Below are 17528 nucleotides of genomic sequence, written 5' to 3' on the forward strand. Positions count from 1 at the left end.
AAGTGAAACAGTAAACCAATCGTGAATCAATCCTTAAGCAAAACAGAAAAACATTCAAATTTATAGCAAACATAATATGAGTTGGAATCCGAAACTGGAGAACAAAAAATGGACCTTTCAATAGCTAAATATTCTTCGGTACAACAGGAACAAAGCTCTGCTGGACTTTTGTACGAACTAATCACAATCGAAAACGGTACCGAGAACCTCGACAGAGCTTCGAACCTCGACTGAAGCTCTTTTGTTTTAGTGTTTGGGTAAATTTCAGCTGGTGGTTCATGGAGGAAGATGAGGTGTTAGGTGTTGGTTTTCTGCTGGAATTTTAGGCTGGATTTTTGAAAGAAAGAGGAAGAAAGAATGACACGAATAGAAATTCCCTTAGCGTAAAAGAAACAAAAATAAAATTCTCTCAATTCCCTTTTCTCTATTTTTCTTTTCTCCTCCTTCTCCTAACATTTTCTCTTCTATTTATAGAAAACTTTTCGGAACTTTTTCAGATTTATTTTAATTATTTTATTATTTTAATTAAACAATTCCCACTTCCCATTTTTCTTATTTTTTAAAAAACAATAAATTCCCCATTTTCCTTTACTTTTATTTTTTAATTTTCCACTTTTTTACTTTTATTATATTTAAATTTCCACTTTTTTTACTTTCTTTTTTTATTTTCCACTTATTTTACCTTTTTTTTTTTAATTTCCACTTTCTTTTACTTTTTTAAAAAATAATTTCACCTACCTTTACTTTGATTTTTTAATTCCAACTTTCTTTTACTTTTAATTTTTTTAATTTCCACATTCTTTTACTTTTATTTTTTAAATTTTCCACTTTCTTTTACTTTTTTATTAAAAATTTTCCACCTACTTTTACTTTTAATTTTTAATTCCATACTTCTACTTTTTCTATTTTTTTATTCTCATCCAAAAATAAATATATATATATATATATATATATACAATTTTTAAAAAATAAAATAAAATAATAGTAATTAATTTTTATTTATTTTGGTTTTTTAATTCATTTTATTTTAAAATAAAGAAAAAAAATACTAATATTAATAATTGACCTTTTAAATTATTATTAATTTTTACCCTATATAAAAAAATGTAACAAAGCTAAAATAATATATATTAAATTTCTGAAAATATTTATATATATATATATATATATATACACACACATTTCTAAAAATATTTACATAGTAAAAGGTGATAAAAATTCAAATATAGACAAAAATTAGGGGATCACATGCCCCACCAGTCTGAACTACATCTCTGGGACAGGCCATAACTGGCTGGCCTCCACCTCTAACTATCTGACCTCCACCTCTAGCAGTCTGACCGTAACGACCCGGTCAGTCGTTTTGAGTATTATAACCTCGTTCCCCCATTTACTGCTCAAGTTATTCTTTATAGTTGTTTTATAACTTACCGAGTTAGTTGGTTCGGGTTGGTAAGGATTTCGGAGTGAAATGAGACACTTAGTCTCATAATTGAAAACTTAAGTTGGAAAAGTTGACCAGATATTGACTTATGCGTAAACAACCTCGGATTCGAATTTTGATAATTCCAATAGCTCCGTATGGTGATTTTGGACTTAGGACCATGTCCGGAAAATTTTTTTGAAGTCCGTAGTGGAATTTAGCTTGAAATGGCGAAAGTTGAATTTTTGGGAAGTTTGACCGGAGAGTTGACTTTTTGATATCGAGGTCATAAAAATTGGGGCTGGAGAAAAACGAGGTCATAAAAATCGAGGTCATAAAAAAATTGAGGCTGGAGAAAAATCGAGGTCATGAAAATCGAGGTCAGGCCTGGACAGAAACTTTAAGTTACAAAACGGAGGTTTCGTCCCATTTTTTCCATTATTGACAAATTGGAGCTTGGGGAGAGGTAAATTGTGAGAGATTTTCAAGGGAAAACATCGGGGGTAAGTGATTCTAATTCGGATTTGGTCAATATACACGAATATATCAATGTTTTCAGCATTTAATTAGTGTTTTGAGATGGAAATTTGGGAAAATGAGGAAGAGTTCTTGGGCTAGAATTTTGAGGTTTTGAATGGGATTTTGTTATCAGATTTGAGTAAATTTGGTATGGTTAGACTCGTGAGTGAATGGGCTTTCGGGTTTTGTGACTTTTGTTGGATTTTGAGACGTGGGCTCAGGGCCGGGTTTGAGCCGATTTTCGATTTTTGGCTATAATTTTATATTTTCTTGTGGAATTGATTCCTTTAGTCTATAATGATTGTATTGTAGTGCATGTGGCTAGATTCGGGATGTTTGGAGATCGATTTGAGAGGCAAAGGCATTTTGGAGTAGAGTTTTACTCGGATTGAGGTAAGTAACACTTTTAAACTTGGTTCTGAGGGTATGGATCCCCGAACTGGTGTTATATAAATTATTTAGAAGTGACGCACATGATCAGAGCAGCTGTAGAATGGAGATTGCAATTCCATTTTTTTATATGAAAGGGGTGGCATGTGAAACCTTTAGCGGTAGTCAGTAGTCCTCGTTCTCCTCTTTGAATTGCCCTATTGAGTAAGGGTCGGTGTTTGCTAACTCGTTGACGAGCGTATGGACGTGCACCATTGAAATTGTGATTTGAATAAATTATGTGGAGTTGAAAAATTAAAGAATCATGTTATTATCTGAACATTTCCCCACGTGTTAGAGAAATTGAGATGAGGCTCTTATTAAAGATCATGTTTAGGCTACGTGCCGATATTTTGGGACCCATGGGATCGTGTTGCTGTTGAATTGATTGTTTTAAAAATGTGCATTTCACACTCAATCATATACGTCCATTATGAGGATATTTATGGTATCGAGCTGCGCGCCGCAACATGCCATATTGGCTTTATATATGTTATTATTAAATGGATCGGGGCTGCCCGCCTGCAGCAGGCCAGAATGACTTTATACATTATTATTGTTCTAGATCGGGGTTGCTCGCCTGCAGAAGGCCTTATTGGATTTACTATTTTATGGATCGGGGCTGCCCGCCTGCAGTAGGGCATAAAGGCTTTATATCACGCCTGGGTTGAAGGAGACCCTCTGGAGTCTGTAAACACCCCTAGTGAGCATAGATGGTTATATATATTCGAGATGGATTTCCCTAGGGCCTGGACTTGCCTTACTTATTTATATTGTAATGAATTTACCTATACATGGATCTTGTCCGTATCATTTATATTTGGGGATAAATTACCCCAGGGCTGGATTGGCCTTATACGGTACTGAGTGACTCACTGTCAGTCGATGTGTATTTATATACGAGTTGGAATACCCCTAGGCTGGATTAGCCATAAACAGCACCGAGTGACCGAATAACTGGTGACCAGTATTTACTTGAGGTGTTTCTACTGAGATGTCATATTCCTCATATCATGCAGTATTGATCTATTTCACTAGTACTGAGTTTAACTGTTGAACTTGAAAGCATGCCTACATTGTTGTACCATTATTTATACTGGACTGTACCTGCGGAGCTCATCACTACTTTCAGCCCAGAGATTTGTCTTGTTACTTATTGAGTAAGTTGTACTCATACTACACTCTACACCTCGTGTGCAGATCCAAGTGCTCCCGGATACGGCGGCTGCTAGATTTTGAAGTTAATTCTGTTGGGAACTATCAAGGTAGTTGATTGACGTCCGCAGACTCGATTCCTTTCCTATTTAATTATTGTACTACTCTATATTTTCAGACATTGATTTTTATCCATCAGACTTTGTATTCATATTAGATGCTCATGTACTCAGTGACACCGGGTTTTGGGAGTGTTATATTTGAAAATTATGGGTTTCTTCCGCTGAATTTAATTATTTTGTTTTCAAACTTAAAAGATATGGTGGTTTATATAGATTATTGGCTTGCCTAGTATTGAGATAGGCGCCATCACGACAGGTGAGATTTTGGGTCATGACAAGTTGGTATCAGAGCCTAGGTTGCATAGGTCTCACGAGTCATGAGCAAGTTGAGTAGAGTCTTGCGGATCGGTACGGAGACGTCTGTACTTATCTTCGAGAGGCTACCGAACCCTTAGGAAAAATTTCATTTTTCTTAAATTCTATCATGCAAACTTTTTGATTCCAGAAAACTAAAATTTTGTTATTCTATTCTCTCACAGATGGTGAGAACACGTACTACCAGATCGAACGGTCAGCCAGCAGTGCCACCAGTTAGGGCCGCGAGAGGTCGGGGTCGTGGTAGAGGCCGGGGACAAGGTACGGGTCGAGGTGTCGCTCATACAATTGTTGGATCAGCACCTGTAGCACCACCAGTTGCTCCAGCTCAGGAGCAAAATCCAGATATAACTGAGCCGACAGGACCAACTCAGGCACCAACTGTGCCCATTGAGATTCCACGCCTTCAAGTACTTTGGCCCAGATATTGACAGTTTGCGCCGGCCTTGCTCAGGTGGTTTTGGCTCATGCCGCACCAGCCACTTCTCAGGCCGGGGGAAGTACTCATACCCCTGTTGCCCGTACTCCAGCTCAGGTAGTACAGGGAGTTCAGATACCGGGGGCACTACCAGCCCAGCCGACCGTAGCTGCTCAGGCCCCGGTAGTTCCTGTTATGGCAGATGATGAAAAGAGGAGACTTGAGAGATTTGGGAGGCTTCGACCTCCATCATTTAGCGGTGTTGAGTCAGAGGATGCTTAGGGTTTTCTAGATAAGTGCCAGCGGATACTTCGGACAGCAGGTATTCTGGAGACCAGTAGGGTCTCGTTCACTACTTTTCAGTTTTCTGGAGCTGCCTTCAGATGGTGGGAGGCATATGAGAGGCGCAGACCGGTTGGTGCAGTACCACTTACATGGCAGGAGTTCTCTGTTCTCTTTTTGGAGAATTTTGTGCTGCAGTCTCATAGAGAGGAGCTACGCAGACAGTTTGAGCAGTTACGTCAGGATGGCATATCCATGACGTAGTACGAGATGAGATTTATCTGGTGCCTCTTTCGACGAGGTGGTTGACATTTCTCGATAGATAGAGGTGGTTCGTAGCCAGGAGCGTGGTGATAGGGAGGCTAAGAGGCCTCGAGGTTCGGGCAGTTTTGGTGGGGTACCTTCTAGAGGGCAGTTCTACCACAACAGGGGTCGTCCAGTTCACCGTGAGACATTATCCAGCCATGGTTCATACAGTTCTCATCAGAGTCAGTCATCTCTTAGTGCACTTCTAGCCCTGAGTACGCCCCGTGCACCATCAGTTCAGGGATCATATGTACCAGGTCCTTCTGGTAGTTATTCTGGTTCCCGAGGTCCGCCTCAGAACTCGCCACTATTCTTCGAGATGGAGTGTTTGAGTGTGGAGAGCTGGGTCATGTGAGGAAATATTGTCCCCACCATACGCGAGGTCCAGGTCAGTAGAGGAGTCAGGCTACTACTTCTATACCAGTTTCTCCACCACCCGCCCAGCCAGCTCGGGGTGGGACTCAGTCAGCTAGGGGTTGCCCAAGAGGGAGAGGCCAATCCAGTGACGGTCAGGGCCGATTCTATGCTTTTCCTGCCAGACCTGATGTTGTTGCTTCAGATACAGTGATCACAGGTATTGTCTCAGTGTGCCACAGAGAGGAAACTATATTATTTGACCCTGGTTCCACATATTCATATGTTTCATCATATATTATTCATTATCAGTATATGCCTCGTGAGTCCTTAGTTTTACCTGTTCATGTATCTATGCTGATGGGCGATACTGTAATTCTGGACTATGTGTATCGGTGGTGTGTGGAAATTATTGGGGGACTAGATACTAGAGTTGATCTTTCATTGCTTAGTATGGTCAATTTAGATGTTATCTTGGGTATGGTGAGTTATCAAATGTTTTGTTATATGGCTTTGAGCTAAGTGGGGGAGTCTGCTATCTATGATTTGATTGCACGATTTTGTACGATATTGGTTTTTGGGCCTAGGCATACTTGTTGATTAGTCATGACTTACAGAGGTTGAAATCGAGGATGACTTGAGTAAGAAAATTTCTTGAATACGGGTTATATTGCACTTTATAAAAATATGAAAAAATCATAAAATGATTAAATTGTTATTTTAAAGGATGTAGTGTGCACGAAGTATGAATTTGATTGGTGGTGTTAAGGTAAGGTTACTTCCTTGGGGATGTTTTGCTAATGGGGCTTGTGTCTTTCAGCCCGTTTGGGCGGTGCAATTTAGATTTGAGCATAGTGGGTGACTTTCAAAAGGGTTCTACTGGATTCAAAATGTATATGTGGCAATTGAGAATTTTTTCGAATTTGTGCATGGATAGAATCTGAGATTACATTTAATGGTGCCGGGATTTGCGGTAATTCTGTATGATTATGGATTCTACATTTTAGTATAAGAAAGATAAGAAGAATAATTTTAATTTCACATAAGGTATTTTCAGAGTGAGCGTTACAGTTGTTGTATTTATGGAGGTACTTAAGAGGAATACAATAGCTTATGGGACTTATGATGGTATGGTTTTATGTTAGGGTGTCTTGTAGTGAGCTTTGGGTAAGGATCATGGAGTGTTGACAAGGAGAAGTATCAAATGGAGGATAATTCAGAAGAAACTAGAAGTAAATAGGACAACTGGGTAGTAGGCTAGACCAGTATGGTAATGGCATGCTCGGTTCTTATGGGTAATAATGATGTGGAGGCTTTACAGATGTTTTGGTGACCTTCTTGGCTTGGACGAGTTAGAGGAAATTAGTTCTGATAGCTCGATTAGGTGCAAATGGATTTCAAAGCATTCTTAATGGTTTCTACCATGGTTTGAACCGGATATTTTCTACCGGTGTGGGGAACGTATTGTGTATTGTGATCTCTTTCTGGAAGGAACCAAGAGAAAGGTTTCTAACTAATCGGGTATATAAATTGTTGGTTACTGTTATTAAATTTGTGTGTCTTGGTTCTACTATATAATGAACGTATAGCATTACAGTTGTGGTGGTGCTTGTTGAACTTACAATACGGTTCTCTACTTTGAGACATCTTCCATTTTGGGTACAAGGTTGCGCAGTTGTGGATTGAGTTGTACTGGTGCGGCATGTCAATGAGATAGTTGTCTTTAATAAAATAAGGTCATTGGACCTAGAATGGGTACTATCAGGTTTGATTATGATATATTGGGAGGGTAATATTAAAAGTCAACGTAGAAAGTGAGCATGGTTCTGGTTGGGGCGGGAGAGCTCCATGACTTGTCGATCTGATAAGATGTTATGAGATTCCACGTGTTTCTTTCATTATCAGTAGTGTACGAAGGTTTTGGAATGAGGTTATGGCTTGATACAGCTTGTTCAGACTCATACAGCGTGTTGATGTGAGATCCAGGTCTTGAAAAAAAATTCTGAATGTTAGAAATTGAATTCCAAGGTTTATGGGCTAAGGTTGAAGTAATGTTTTTTAATTATATTGTGTTGTCAGGCCTATACAATTTACACATAATACGGTGACGTGGGATCAGCCCCGGCTATGTGAGTGGTAGATAGAATAGTGATATGATGGCTCGGAAACAACTCCTGGCACGTTCGAGGATGAACGTATATTTAAGTGGGGGAGAATGTAACGACCCGGCCGGTCATTTTGAGTATTATAACCTCGTTCCCCCATTTACTGCTCAAGTTATTCTTTACAGTTATTTTATAACTTACCGGGTTAGTTGGTTCGGGTCCGTAAGGATTTCGGAGTGAAATGAGACTTATGCGTAAACGACCTCGGATTCAAATTTTGATGATTCCAATAGCTCCGTATGGTGATTTAGGACTTAGGAGCGTGTCCGAAAAATTTTTTTGAAGTCCGCAGTGGAATTTGGCTTGAAATGGCGAAAGTTGAATTTTTGGGAAGTTTGACCGGGGAATTGACTTTTTAATATTGAGGTCATGAAAATCGACGCTGGAGAAAATCGTGGTCATGAAAATCGAGGTTATAAAAATCGAGGCTGGAGAAAATCGAGGTCATGAAAATAGAGGCAGAAAATCGAGGTCATGAAAATCGATGCTGGAGAAAATCGAGGTAATGAAAATCGAGATCATGAAAACCGAGGTCATGAAAATTGAGGCTGGAGAAAATCAAGGTCATGAAAATCGAGGTCATAAAAAATTGAGGTTGGAGGAAAATCGAGGTCATAAAAATCGAGGTCACGCCTCGGCAGAAACTTTAAGTTACAAAACGGGGGTTTCGTCCCATTGTTTCCATTTTTGACAAATTGGAGCTTGGGGAGAGGCGGTTTTTGAGAGATTTTCAAGGGAAAACATCGGGGGCAAGTGATTCTAATTCGGATTTGGTCAATATACACGAATATATCAATATTTTTAGCATTTAAATAGTGTTTTGAGATGAATATTTGGGGAAAATGAGGAAACGTTCTTGGGCTAGAATTTTGAGATTTTGAATGGGATTTTGTTATCGGATTTGAGTAAATTTGGTATGGTTAGACTCGTGAGTGAATGGAATTTCGGGTTTTATGACTTTAGTTGGATTTTGAGTCCTGGGCCAGGGGCCGGGTTTGAGCTGATTTCAGATTTTTGGCTATAATTTCATATTTTCTTGTGGAATTGATTTCTTTAGCCTATATTGATTATATTGTACTGCTTGTGGATAGATTCGGGATGTTTGGAGACTGATTTGAGAGGCAAAGGAATTTTGGAGTAGATTTTTACTCGGATTGAGGTAAGTAACACTTCTAAACTTAGTTCTGGGGGTACGAATCCCCGAATTGGTGTTATATAAATTGTTTGGAAGTGACGCACACGATAGTTGACGAGTGTGTGGACGTGCACCATTGAAATTGTGACTTAAATAAATTCTGCGGAGTTGAAAAATTAAAGAATCATGTTATTATCTGAACATTTTCCCAAGTGTTAGAGAAATTGAGATGAGGCTCTTATTAAAGATCATGTTCAGGATATGTGCCGATATTTTTGGACCAATGAGGTCGTGTTGCTATTGAATTAATTGTTTTAAAAATATACATTTCACACTCCGTAATATACATCCATTGTGAGGATATTTATGGGATCGAGCTGCGCGCCACAGAAGGCCATATTGGCTTTATATATGTTATTATTAAATGGATCGGGGTTGCCCGCCTGCAGCAGGCCAGAATGGCTTTATACATTATTATTATTCTGGATCGGGGGCTGCCCGCCTGCAGCAGGCCTTATTGGCTTTACTATTTTATGGATCGGGGTTGCCCGCCTGCAGCAGGCCTTATAGGCTTTATTATTATACGGATCGGGGTTGCCCGCCTGCAGTAGGCCATAAAGGCTTTATATCATGCTTGGGTTGATGGAGCCCCTCTGGAGTCTGTACACACCCCCAGTTATCATAGATGATTATATATATTCAGGGTGGATTTCCCTGGGGCATGGACTTGCCTTACTTATTTATATTATAATGAATTTACCTGGACATGGATCTTGTCCGTATCATTTACATTTGGGGATAAATTACCCCCAGGGCTGGATTGGCCTTATACGGTACTGAGTGACTCACTGTCAGTCGATGTGTATTTATATACGGGTTAGAACACCCCTGGGCTGGATTAGCCATAAACAGTATCGAGTGATCGAATAATTGGTGACCAGTATTTACTTGAGGTCTTTCTACTGAGATGTCATATTCCTCATATCATGCAGTATTGATCTATTTCACTTGTACTGAGTTTAACTGTTGAACTTTAAAGCATGCCTACATTGTTGTACCATTATTTATATTGGACTGTACCTGCGAAGCTCGTCACTACTTTCAGCCCAGAGGTTAGTCTTGTTACTTATTGAGTTAGTTGTACACATACTACACTCTACACCTCGTGTGCAGATCCAAGTGCTCCCGGATACTGCGGCTGCTAGATTTCGAAGTTAATTTTGTTGGGAACTATCAAGGTAGCTGCTTGACGTCCGCAGACTCGATTCCTTTCCTGTTTAATTATTGTACTGTTCTATATTTTCAGACAGTGATTTTTATCCATCAGACTTTGTATTCATATTAGATGCTCATGTACTCAGTGACACCGGGTTTTGGGAGTGTTATATTTGAAAATTATGGGTTTCTTCCGCTGAATTTAATTATTTTGTTTTCAAACTTAAAAGATATAGTGATTTATATAGATTATTGGCTTGCTTAGTATTGAGATAGGCGCCATCACGACAGGGGAGATTTTGGGTCGTGACACTGACCTCCACCTCTAATAGTCTAACCCCTACCCCTAGCTGGTCGGGCGGGCGGTAGAGCAACCGATGCCAGTATGATGGCACGAGAATCCTGGTGAGATCTGTTGCTCGACAACCTAGGGCAATACCTCCGGATGTGACCAATATTCCCACACTCATAACACTCATCCTGCTGCCGTGGCTGCTGAAGCTGAAACGGACCCGAACGGGCCGGATAACCGATGTAGTGACTCTGGAGTGATGGTGCACTAATAGGAGCTGAATGGGCATTAAATACTGGCTGCCTAGAGTAAGGCATAGTAGGACCGTGACTCCCTGAAACACTGTGAGATGCCTGAAGTGCTGAATAAAATAGCCTGGGAGGATGACCATAAGTACCCCTGCCTCCAGATGAGGCGCCTCTGAAATTACCGGAATGACGGGGCCTCTTATCTTACACTGGCCCTCTCTCCTGAGCACGAACTAACTCGATCCGTCTAGCAATGTTCACGGTTGTCTGGAAGGCAATATCAAACCTTTCCTCCTTGGCCATCTGAAGCCTGATAGTATAAGTAAGTCCATCGATGAATCTCCGTACTCTCTCTTTTTCACTAGGAAGCAAGACGATGGCATGGCGTGCTAAGTCCACAAATCGGGTCTCATACTGGGTAACAGTCATACTACCCTGCTAGAGATGCTCAAACCGCCTGCGGTATTCCTCTCTCAATGTAATAGGAATAAACTTCTCCATAAACAGTTATGAGAACTGGTCCCAAGTAAGTGCAGGTGACCCAGCTGGTCTGGTCAACATTTAATCTCTCCACCACCTCTTGGCGGAACCCATCATCTGAAATATAGCAATATCGACCCTGTTGCTTTCAACTATTCCCATATTCTGCAGCACCTCATGGCAGCGGTCAAGATAATCTTGTGGGTCCTTAGAAGGCGTACCACTGAAGTGAATCGAAAAGAGCTTAGTAAACTTGTCCAATCTCAATAAGGCCTCAGAATACATGGCGGACCTATCACCAGCATGTGCCGTAACAACTGGTTGAATTACCCTAACTGGAGGGACTGTTGGAGCCTGATTCTGGGGAGCCATCTGTTCCGGAGCGAGAGTAGTGGGAGTTTGTGCTCCTCCCCTAGCCTGTGAGACGGCTGGTGCCACTGGAAATGTACCATTCTGGGCCACGTCCTCCATAAGGCTCACCAAATGGACTAGAGCATCCTCAAGCACTAGAGTAGCTATGAATCCTTTCGGGTCCCGAACTAGTCCAACAGGCACAGTCTGAGCTGGAACCTCCGCTACCAAATCCACCTGAGTTCTACAACAGGTGTTGATGCTCGAGCTCTAGTAATAATAATAATAATAATAATAATAATAATAATAATAATAATAATAATAATAATAATAATAATAATAATAATAATAATAATAAATAATAATAATAATAAATAATAATAATAATAATAAATAAATAATTATTATTATTATTATAATTATTATTATTATTATTAATGATAATAATAATAATAATAATAATAATAATAATGAAATTCACGTAACAAATAATTACAGGGTTCTATTCCCTCATGTCAAGGTTAACCACGACACTTACATTGTTCCGCAATTTCAAACGATCACTCGACCACAACTTTTCCTTTCAAATTTTTTTCCAGACCAATCAAACCTAGCAAATTATTTATCAACAATTCAATTTAAGCTTTAGAAATTATTCACAATTCAAAAGAGACTTTAAAAGTCAACGTGGGACCCACTTTTCGTGATCCAATGAAAAATTACGAAATCTGAACACCCGTTCCGATACGAGTTCAACCATACAAAAATTATTGAATTCCGACATCGGATTGCCCTTCGAATCATAAAATTATAGTTTATGAAGTTTCTATAATTTTTTCCAAATTTCCATCTCAAAATGCTAATTGAATGATGATAACAATGATATATTCATTTACATTAACCAAATCCGAGTTAGAAGCACTTACCCCGATGAATTTCTTGAAAACCCCATGAAACATCGCCACAAACCGAGCTCTCTAGGTCCAAAAATGAAAAATGAGATGAAACCCTCGTTTATATGGTACAAAATTTGTTCCCCATTATGCTGACTACATATTTTTTGCTGCGGTCTGCACATTTCCAAGTTCCGTGGCTGCGATCCAAATTGTGCGGCCGCACTTCAGTGTGACTACACTGTCATGCTTTAGTAAATTGACCATAACTTTCTTTACAAATGTCCAAACTTTCTCCTTTCTGCGGTCGCGAGAGAAATTTTGCGGACCGCACAATTTCAAATGCGGTCTGCACAAATACCACTGCCTCCGCACTTTCGGAGTTTGCGGCCGCACATCCGCACTCCAAAATATGCCCTCCGCACTTCAACTGTACCAAAACATCATCAGAGTGCCGAAATGCCCAAACTCGTTCAAAACTCACCCTGAAACTCACCCAAGCCACTCGGGACCCCGTTCAAATACACCAACCAGCCCCGTAACATAACGCGAACCTACTAGAGGTCTCAAATCATGTCAAACAATGTCGAAACTACAATTCGCACCTCGATTCGAACTTATGAGTTTATGAAATTTTCAACTCTATAACTCACGCTGAAACATGTCAATTCAATCCGAAATAATCTCAAATTTTGCAGGTAAGTCCCAAATGACATAACGGAGCTATTCCAACTCTCAAAATCTCAATCTGAGTCTAGTATCGACAAAGTCAAATTCACGATCAAATTTTGTAAATCTTTAGCCTTTAGATTTCTAGTTTCCGTTAAATGGCGATAATTTGAGGTAGGGACCTCCGAATTCGATTCCAGGCATACGCCCAATTCCCAAAATATGATACGGACCTACCAGAACTGTCAAAACACCGATCCGGGTCCATTTCCCCAAAACATTGACCAAAGTCAACTCAATTGAGTTTTAAAGCTCTATTTCATATTTTAATCAATTTTTCACATAAATATTTTTCGAAAAAATTTACGGACTATGCACGCAAGTCGAGGAATATTGAAAGGTGCTATTTGAGGTTTTAGAACAAAGAAATAATTATTAAATTTAAATATGACCTATCGGGTCATCACATTTCCACCGGTACGGCAAAAGAAATGCCCAATAGCCGAGGTCAGAAACATGTTTGTTAAAGAAGAGGTAACTCGACAACTCGACATCGGTTCAATCCGGGAGGTAAAATATCCCGAATGGTTAGCTAATGTAGTTGTATCTCCAAAGAAGAATAACATGTTTAGAATGTGCGTAGATTATAAGGACTTAAATAAGGCGTGCCTTAATGACTCATTCTCATTGGCAAACATTGATCAAATGATTGATGCAACGGCCGGGCAAGAGTCAATGAGTTTCCTTAATGCCTATTCCGGGTACAATCAGATCAAGATGAACCCTAAGGATCAGGAAAAAGCTTCTTTCATAAGGAATTTCAGTACATATTGTTACAATGTGATGCCATTTGGGCTTAAAACGCCAAAGCCACTTATCAAAGGACTGTTAATAAGATGTTTGAAAAACAAATAGGAAAAAAAAATGGAAGTATATATCGATGACATGTTAGTCAAGTCTTTGAATGCAGGTGATCATTTGAAACACCTCCAAAAACCTTCGATATCTTGAGGAAGCATAACATGAAACTCAACCCAAAAAAATGTGCGTCGGGGTTGGCTCCAGTAAGTTCTTGGGGTTCTTGGTCTCACATAGAGGGATCGAGGTAAATCCCGATAAAATCAAAACCATCGAAGAAATCCTGGATCGGCTAACGAGCATGAAAGAAGTACAGAGGCTAACCGAAAGATTGGTCACTTTAAGCAAGTTCATCTCTCGATCCTCAGAAAAATATCACCACTCTTTCTCACTTCTGAAGAAGAAGAACAATTTTGAATGAACTCCAAAATGCCAGCAGACCTTGAAAGACTTGAAACGGTACCTATCAAGCCCCCCGCTACTATTAAAATTGGGGGAAGATGAATAACTATTGATATATCTAGCGGTCTCAGAAGTTGCTGTAAGAGCCATTTTAGTACGAGAGGATGAAGGTACGCAATTTCCTGTCTATTATGTAAGTAAAATATTGTCAGAAGCGGAGACTCGCTATCCACCTCTCTAAAAGTTTGCCTTAGCTCTCGTAGTCGCCTCTCGAAAGCTTAGGCCTTATTTCAATGTCACCTAATAGTCGTTGTGACAACCTTTCCCTTGAGCAATGTTCTTCACAAGACTGAGTTGTTAGGCCGGTTGGCTAAATGGGCAGTCAAAATTAGCGAATTCGATATTGAGTACAAGCCCAGGACTGTAATCAAGTCAAAGGTTTTGGCCGACTTCGTGGCCGATTTCAGTCCCGGGTTAATGCCCTTAGCTGCTAAAGAGGCAGTACTGGTGTCGGAAATGACATCAGGAATTTGAACCTTATTTACGGATGGAGTTTCCAATATAAAAGGGTCCGGGCTCAGGGTAGTTTTAGTTACACCCTTGGGAGACACCCTGAGGCAGGCCATTAAATTTGTTCTGATAACTAACAATAAAGCCGAGTATGTGGCTTTGGTTGTAGGACTAGAACTGACCGAGGACTTAGCTTTGAGGTCATCGAGATCAAATATGATTCCCAACTGGTAGTAAACCAAGTATACGGGATATTTGATACAAAGGAGGAATGCATGCAACAGTATGTGAACAAAGTTCAAGCACTGCTTGCACGATTCAGGGAATGGTCAATCATACACATTCCGAGAGAAGAGAACGTGGAAGCAGATGCATTGGCTAATTTGGAGTCGTCCATAGAGATGAAACGATCTAACTCTAGTACTGTCGCTCTACTTCTACATTCGGTACTAGATGTAGATGGTTATTGTGAAGTCAATACAACCAATCTAGTCAGGGACTGGAGGAATGAGTTCGTCGAATATCTTCGGCATGGAAAATTGCCCGAAGACCCTAAGGTGTCCCGGGCACTACGCACCAAAGTGTCTCATTACTGCCTTGTGGATGGGAAATTATATAGAAGGTCATACCAAGGCCCATTGACCTGATGTTTGGGAGCCTCAGAGGCAGATTACATGATGAGAGAAGTCCACGAAGAAATTTGTGGGAACCATTTTGGTGTGGATTCGTTGGTACTAAATCTGGTTAAGGTAGGATACCATTGGCCTCGGATTGAACAAGACGCAAAGACATTCGTTCAGAATTGCACAAAATGCCAACGCTATGCACAATTGACACACCAACCGACAAAACTCTATCATTTAGTACAATCCCCATGGCCATTCATGACATGAGGGTGGATATAGTTGGTCCACTTCCAGCAGGTCCCGGAAAGGTAAAATTACTTTTAATTTTAACCGATTACTTCACTAGATGGGTTGAAAAGGGTCCTTAACAAAAGATCGGTGAGCGAGAAGTGGTCGACTTCCTATGAGACCACATGTAACGACCTGACCGATTGTTTTGAGCCCTAGCATGCCGTTCGGCAGCTTGAGGCCCTGAGTAGTTTCACTTCAAGTATTATGACTTGTACGTGTGTTCGGAATTGGATTTCGGGAAGCTCGGAGTTTATTTGGAAAAATGATTCTAATTTCAGAAGCTTTAAGTTGGAGGAATTGACTAAGGGTTGATTTTTGAGTAAATGAACTTGGAATAGGGATTAGAAGGTTCCAACAGGTTTATATGATTATTTTGGACTTGGGCGTATGTACGGATCGGGCTTTGGATAACTCGGGAGCGTTCGGCGCCTATTGTGGAAAGTTGGCATTCTGGAAGAATTTCATGAATTTGGGTCGAGGCATATTTCAATGTTATGAATATTCATTTGGGATTCCGAGTCTGTGAATAGCTCCGTATGGTGATTCTGGTATTGGGAGCGTGTACAGATGTGGATTTGGAGGTCCATAGGTCATTTCGGGGTCATTTGGCGAAGGTTGGAAATTTGAAAGTTTTGAGAAGTTTGACCGGGAGTGGACTTTTTGATATCGGGGTCGGATTATAATTCCGAAAGTTGGAGTATGTCCGCAATGTCGAATATAACTTATATGCAAAATTTGGGGTCAATCGGATGTGGTTGATAAGTTTCGGCATCGGTTGTAGAAGTATGAAGTTTCAAGTTTATTAAGTTTGGATTGGAGGGTGATTCGTATTTTTGTTGTTGTTTGATGTGTTTTGAGGGATAGACTAAGTTTATATGGTGTTTTAGGACTTGTAGGTATGTTTTGTTGAGGTCCCGGGGGCCTCGGGTTGATTTCGAGTGGTTAACGAATCTTTTTGGACTTGTGAGAAATTCCAGATTTTCTGAAGTCTCTAGTTCTAGTTTTCTTGTTCGCGTTCACGAGTCGAATCCCATGTTCACGAAGAGGAGCTGGAGGCAGGAGGAGAATTTCACTTCCTATTCGCGAAGTGGGGGCCGCGTTCACGAAGGTTTGTTAGCAGTGCATCATGAACGCGTGAAGGGGCATCGCGTTCGCATAAAGAAAGTAGAGCAACTAGGACCCCAAGGCTTTGTTGTATGCGTTCGCAGAGTGGAGATCGCGTTTGTGAAGTAGCAGGCAGTGGAAGCCACGCGTTCGCGAGAGTTCACTCGTGTTCGCGAAGGAGGGATTTTGGTCAGTGATTAATTGTTCAACGCGAACGCGAGGGTGTGGCCGTGTTCGCGATGAAGGGTCACCTGGACAATGTTCTCTTTAAATCGGGGATTTGGGCTCATTTTCACTTCACTTCTTCCATGGGAGCCAATTTTGGAGAAATTTTGGAGTGCCATTTTAATCATCAAGCATGAGGTAAGTGATTTTCACTAGTTATGAGTTATATACAAAGTTTATACATGGATTTAGGCATTAAAATTTGTAGAAAATTTGGATTTTGAAGAAAAACCTAGAAATTTATATTTTTGGATTTTGACTACGAAATTGGACATGGAATTTGGAATGAATTATATATTTGAGTTCGTGGGATTATGGGTAATGTTTATCTTCAAAAAATTTCGGAATCCGGGCACATGGGCCCGAGGGTGATTTTTATCGACTTTTCGAGCAGTTGGAAATTGTTGTAAATTGGATTATAATGAGTATTAGAGTATATATTTATGAATTTGCACATTTATTGACTAGTTTTGGAGCTTTGGGCCTCGGTTGGAGTTGTTGGAAAGGTTGTGGAGCCGGTTATGGAACTTCAGAGCGAGATAAGTCTCTTTTCTAATCTTGTAAGAGGGAATTAACCCCATAGGTGAATTGAATTAATATGTGCTTCCATTTGCGGGGGGGGCTACGTACGCACGAGGTGATGAGAGTCCGACGTAGCTACTAGTTATGCCTATGTCCGGGTAGTTTTAGGTTTACACCATGCCTTGTTGATATTATGTTATTATTTGCCTTGAAAAGAAT

General features: G+C 40.2%; 3 long non-coding RNA genes across 3 annotated transcripts in view; 2 read left to right on the forward strand and 1 right to left on the reverse strand.

Moving 5' to 3' along the window:
• LOC138896829 (uncharacterized) overlaps window positions 1–17528 on the reverse strand; it is a 106127-nt gene that overhangs the window by 87344 nt on the left and 1255 nt on the right. The window lies entirely within an intron of this gene.
• The window catches only part of LOC138896828 (uncharacterized), a 105886-nt gene that overhangs the window by 86671 nt on the left and 1687 nt on the right, over window positions 1–17528 (forward strand). The gene's annotated exons all lie outside the window — the stretch shown is intronic.
• Window positions 1–17528, forward strand: part of LOC138896830 (uncharacterized) — a 104760-nt gene that overhangs the window by 86089 nt on the left and 1143 nt on the right. The window lies entirely within an intron of this gene.

The sequence above is a fragment of the Nicotiana tomentosiformis genome, chromosome 8 (assembly GCF_000390325.3).
Source record: "Nicotiana tomentosiformis chromosome 8, ASM39032v3, whole genome shotgun sequence".
In the NCBI taxonomy this organism is placed as follows: Eukaryota; Viridiplantae; Streptophyta; class Magnoliopsida; order Solanales; family Solanaceae; genus Nicotiana; species Nicotiana tomentosiformis.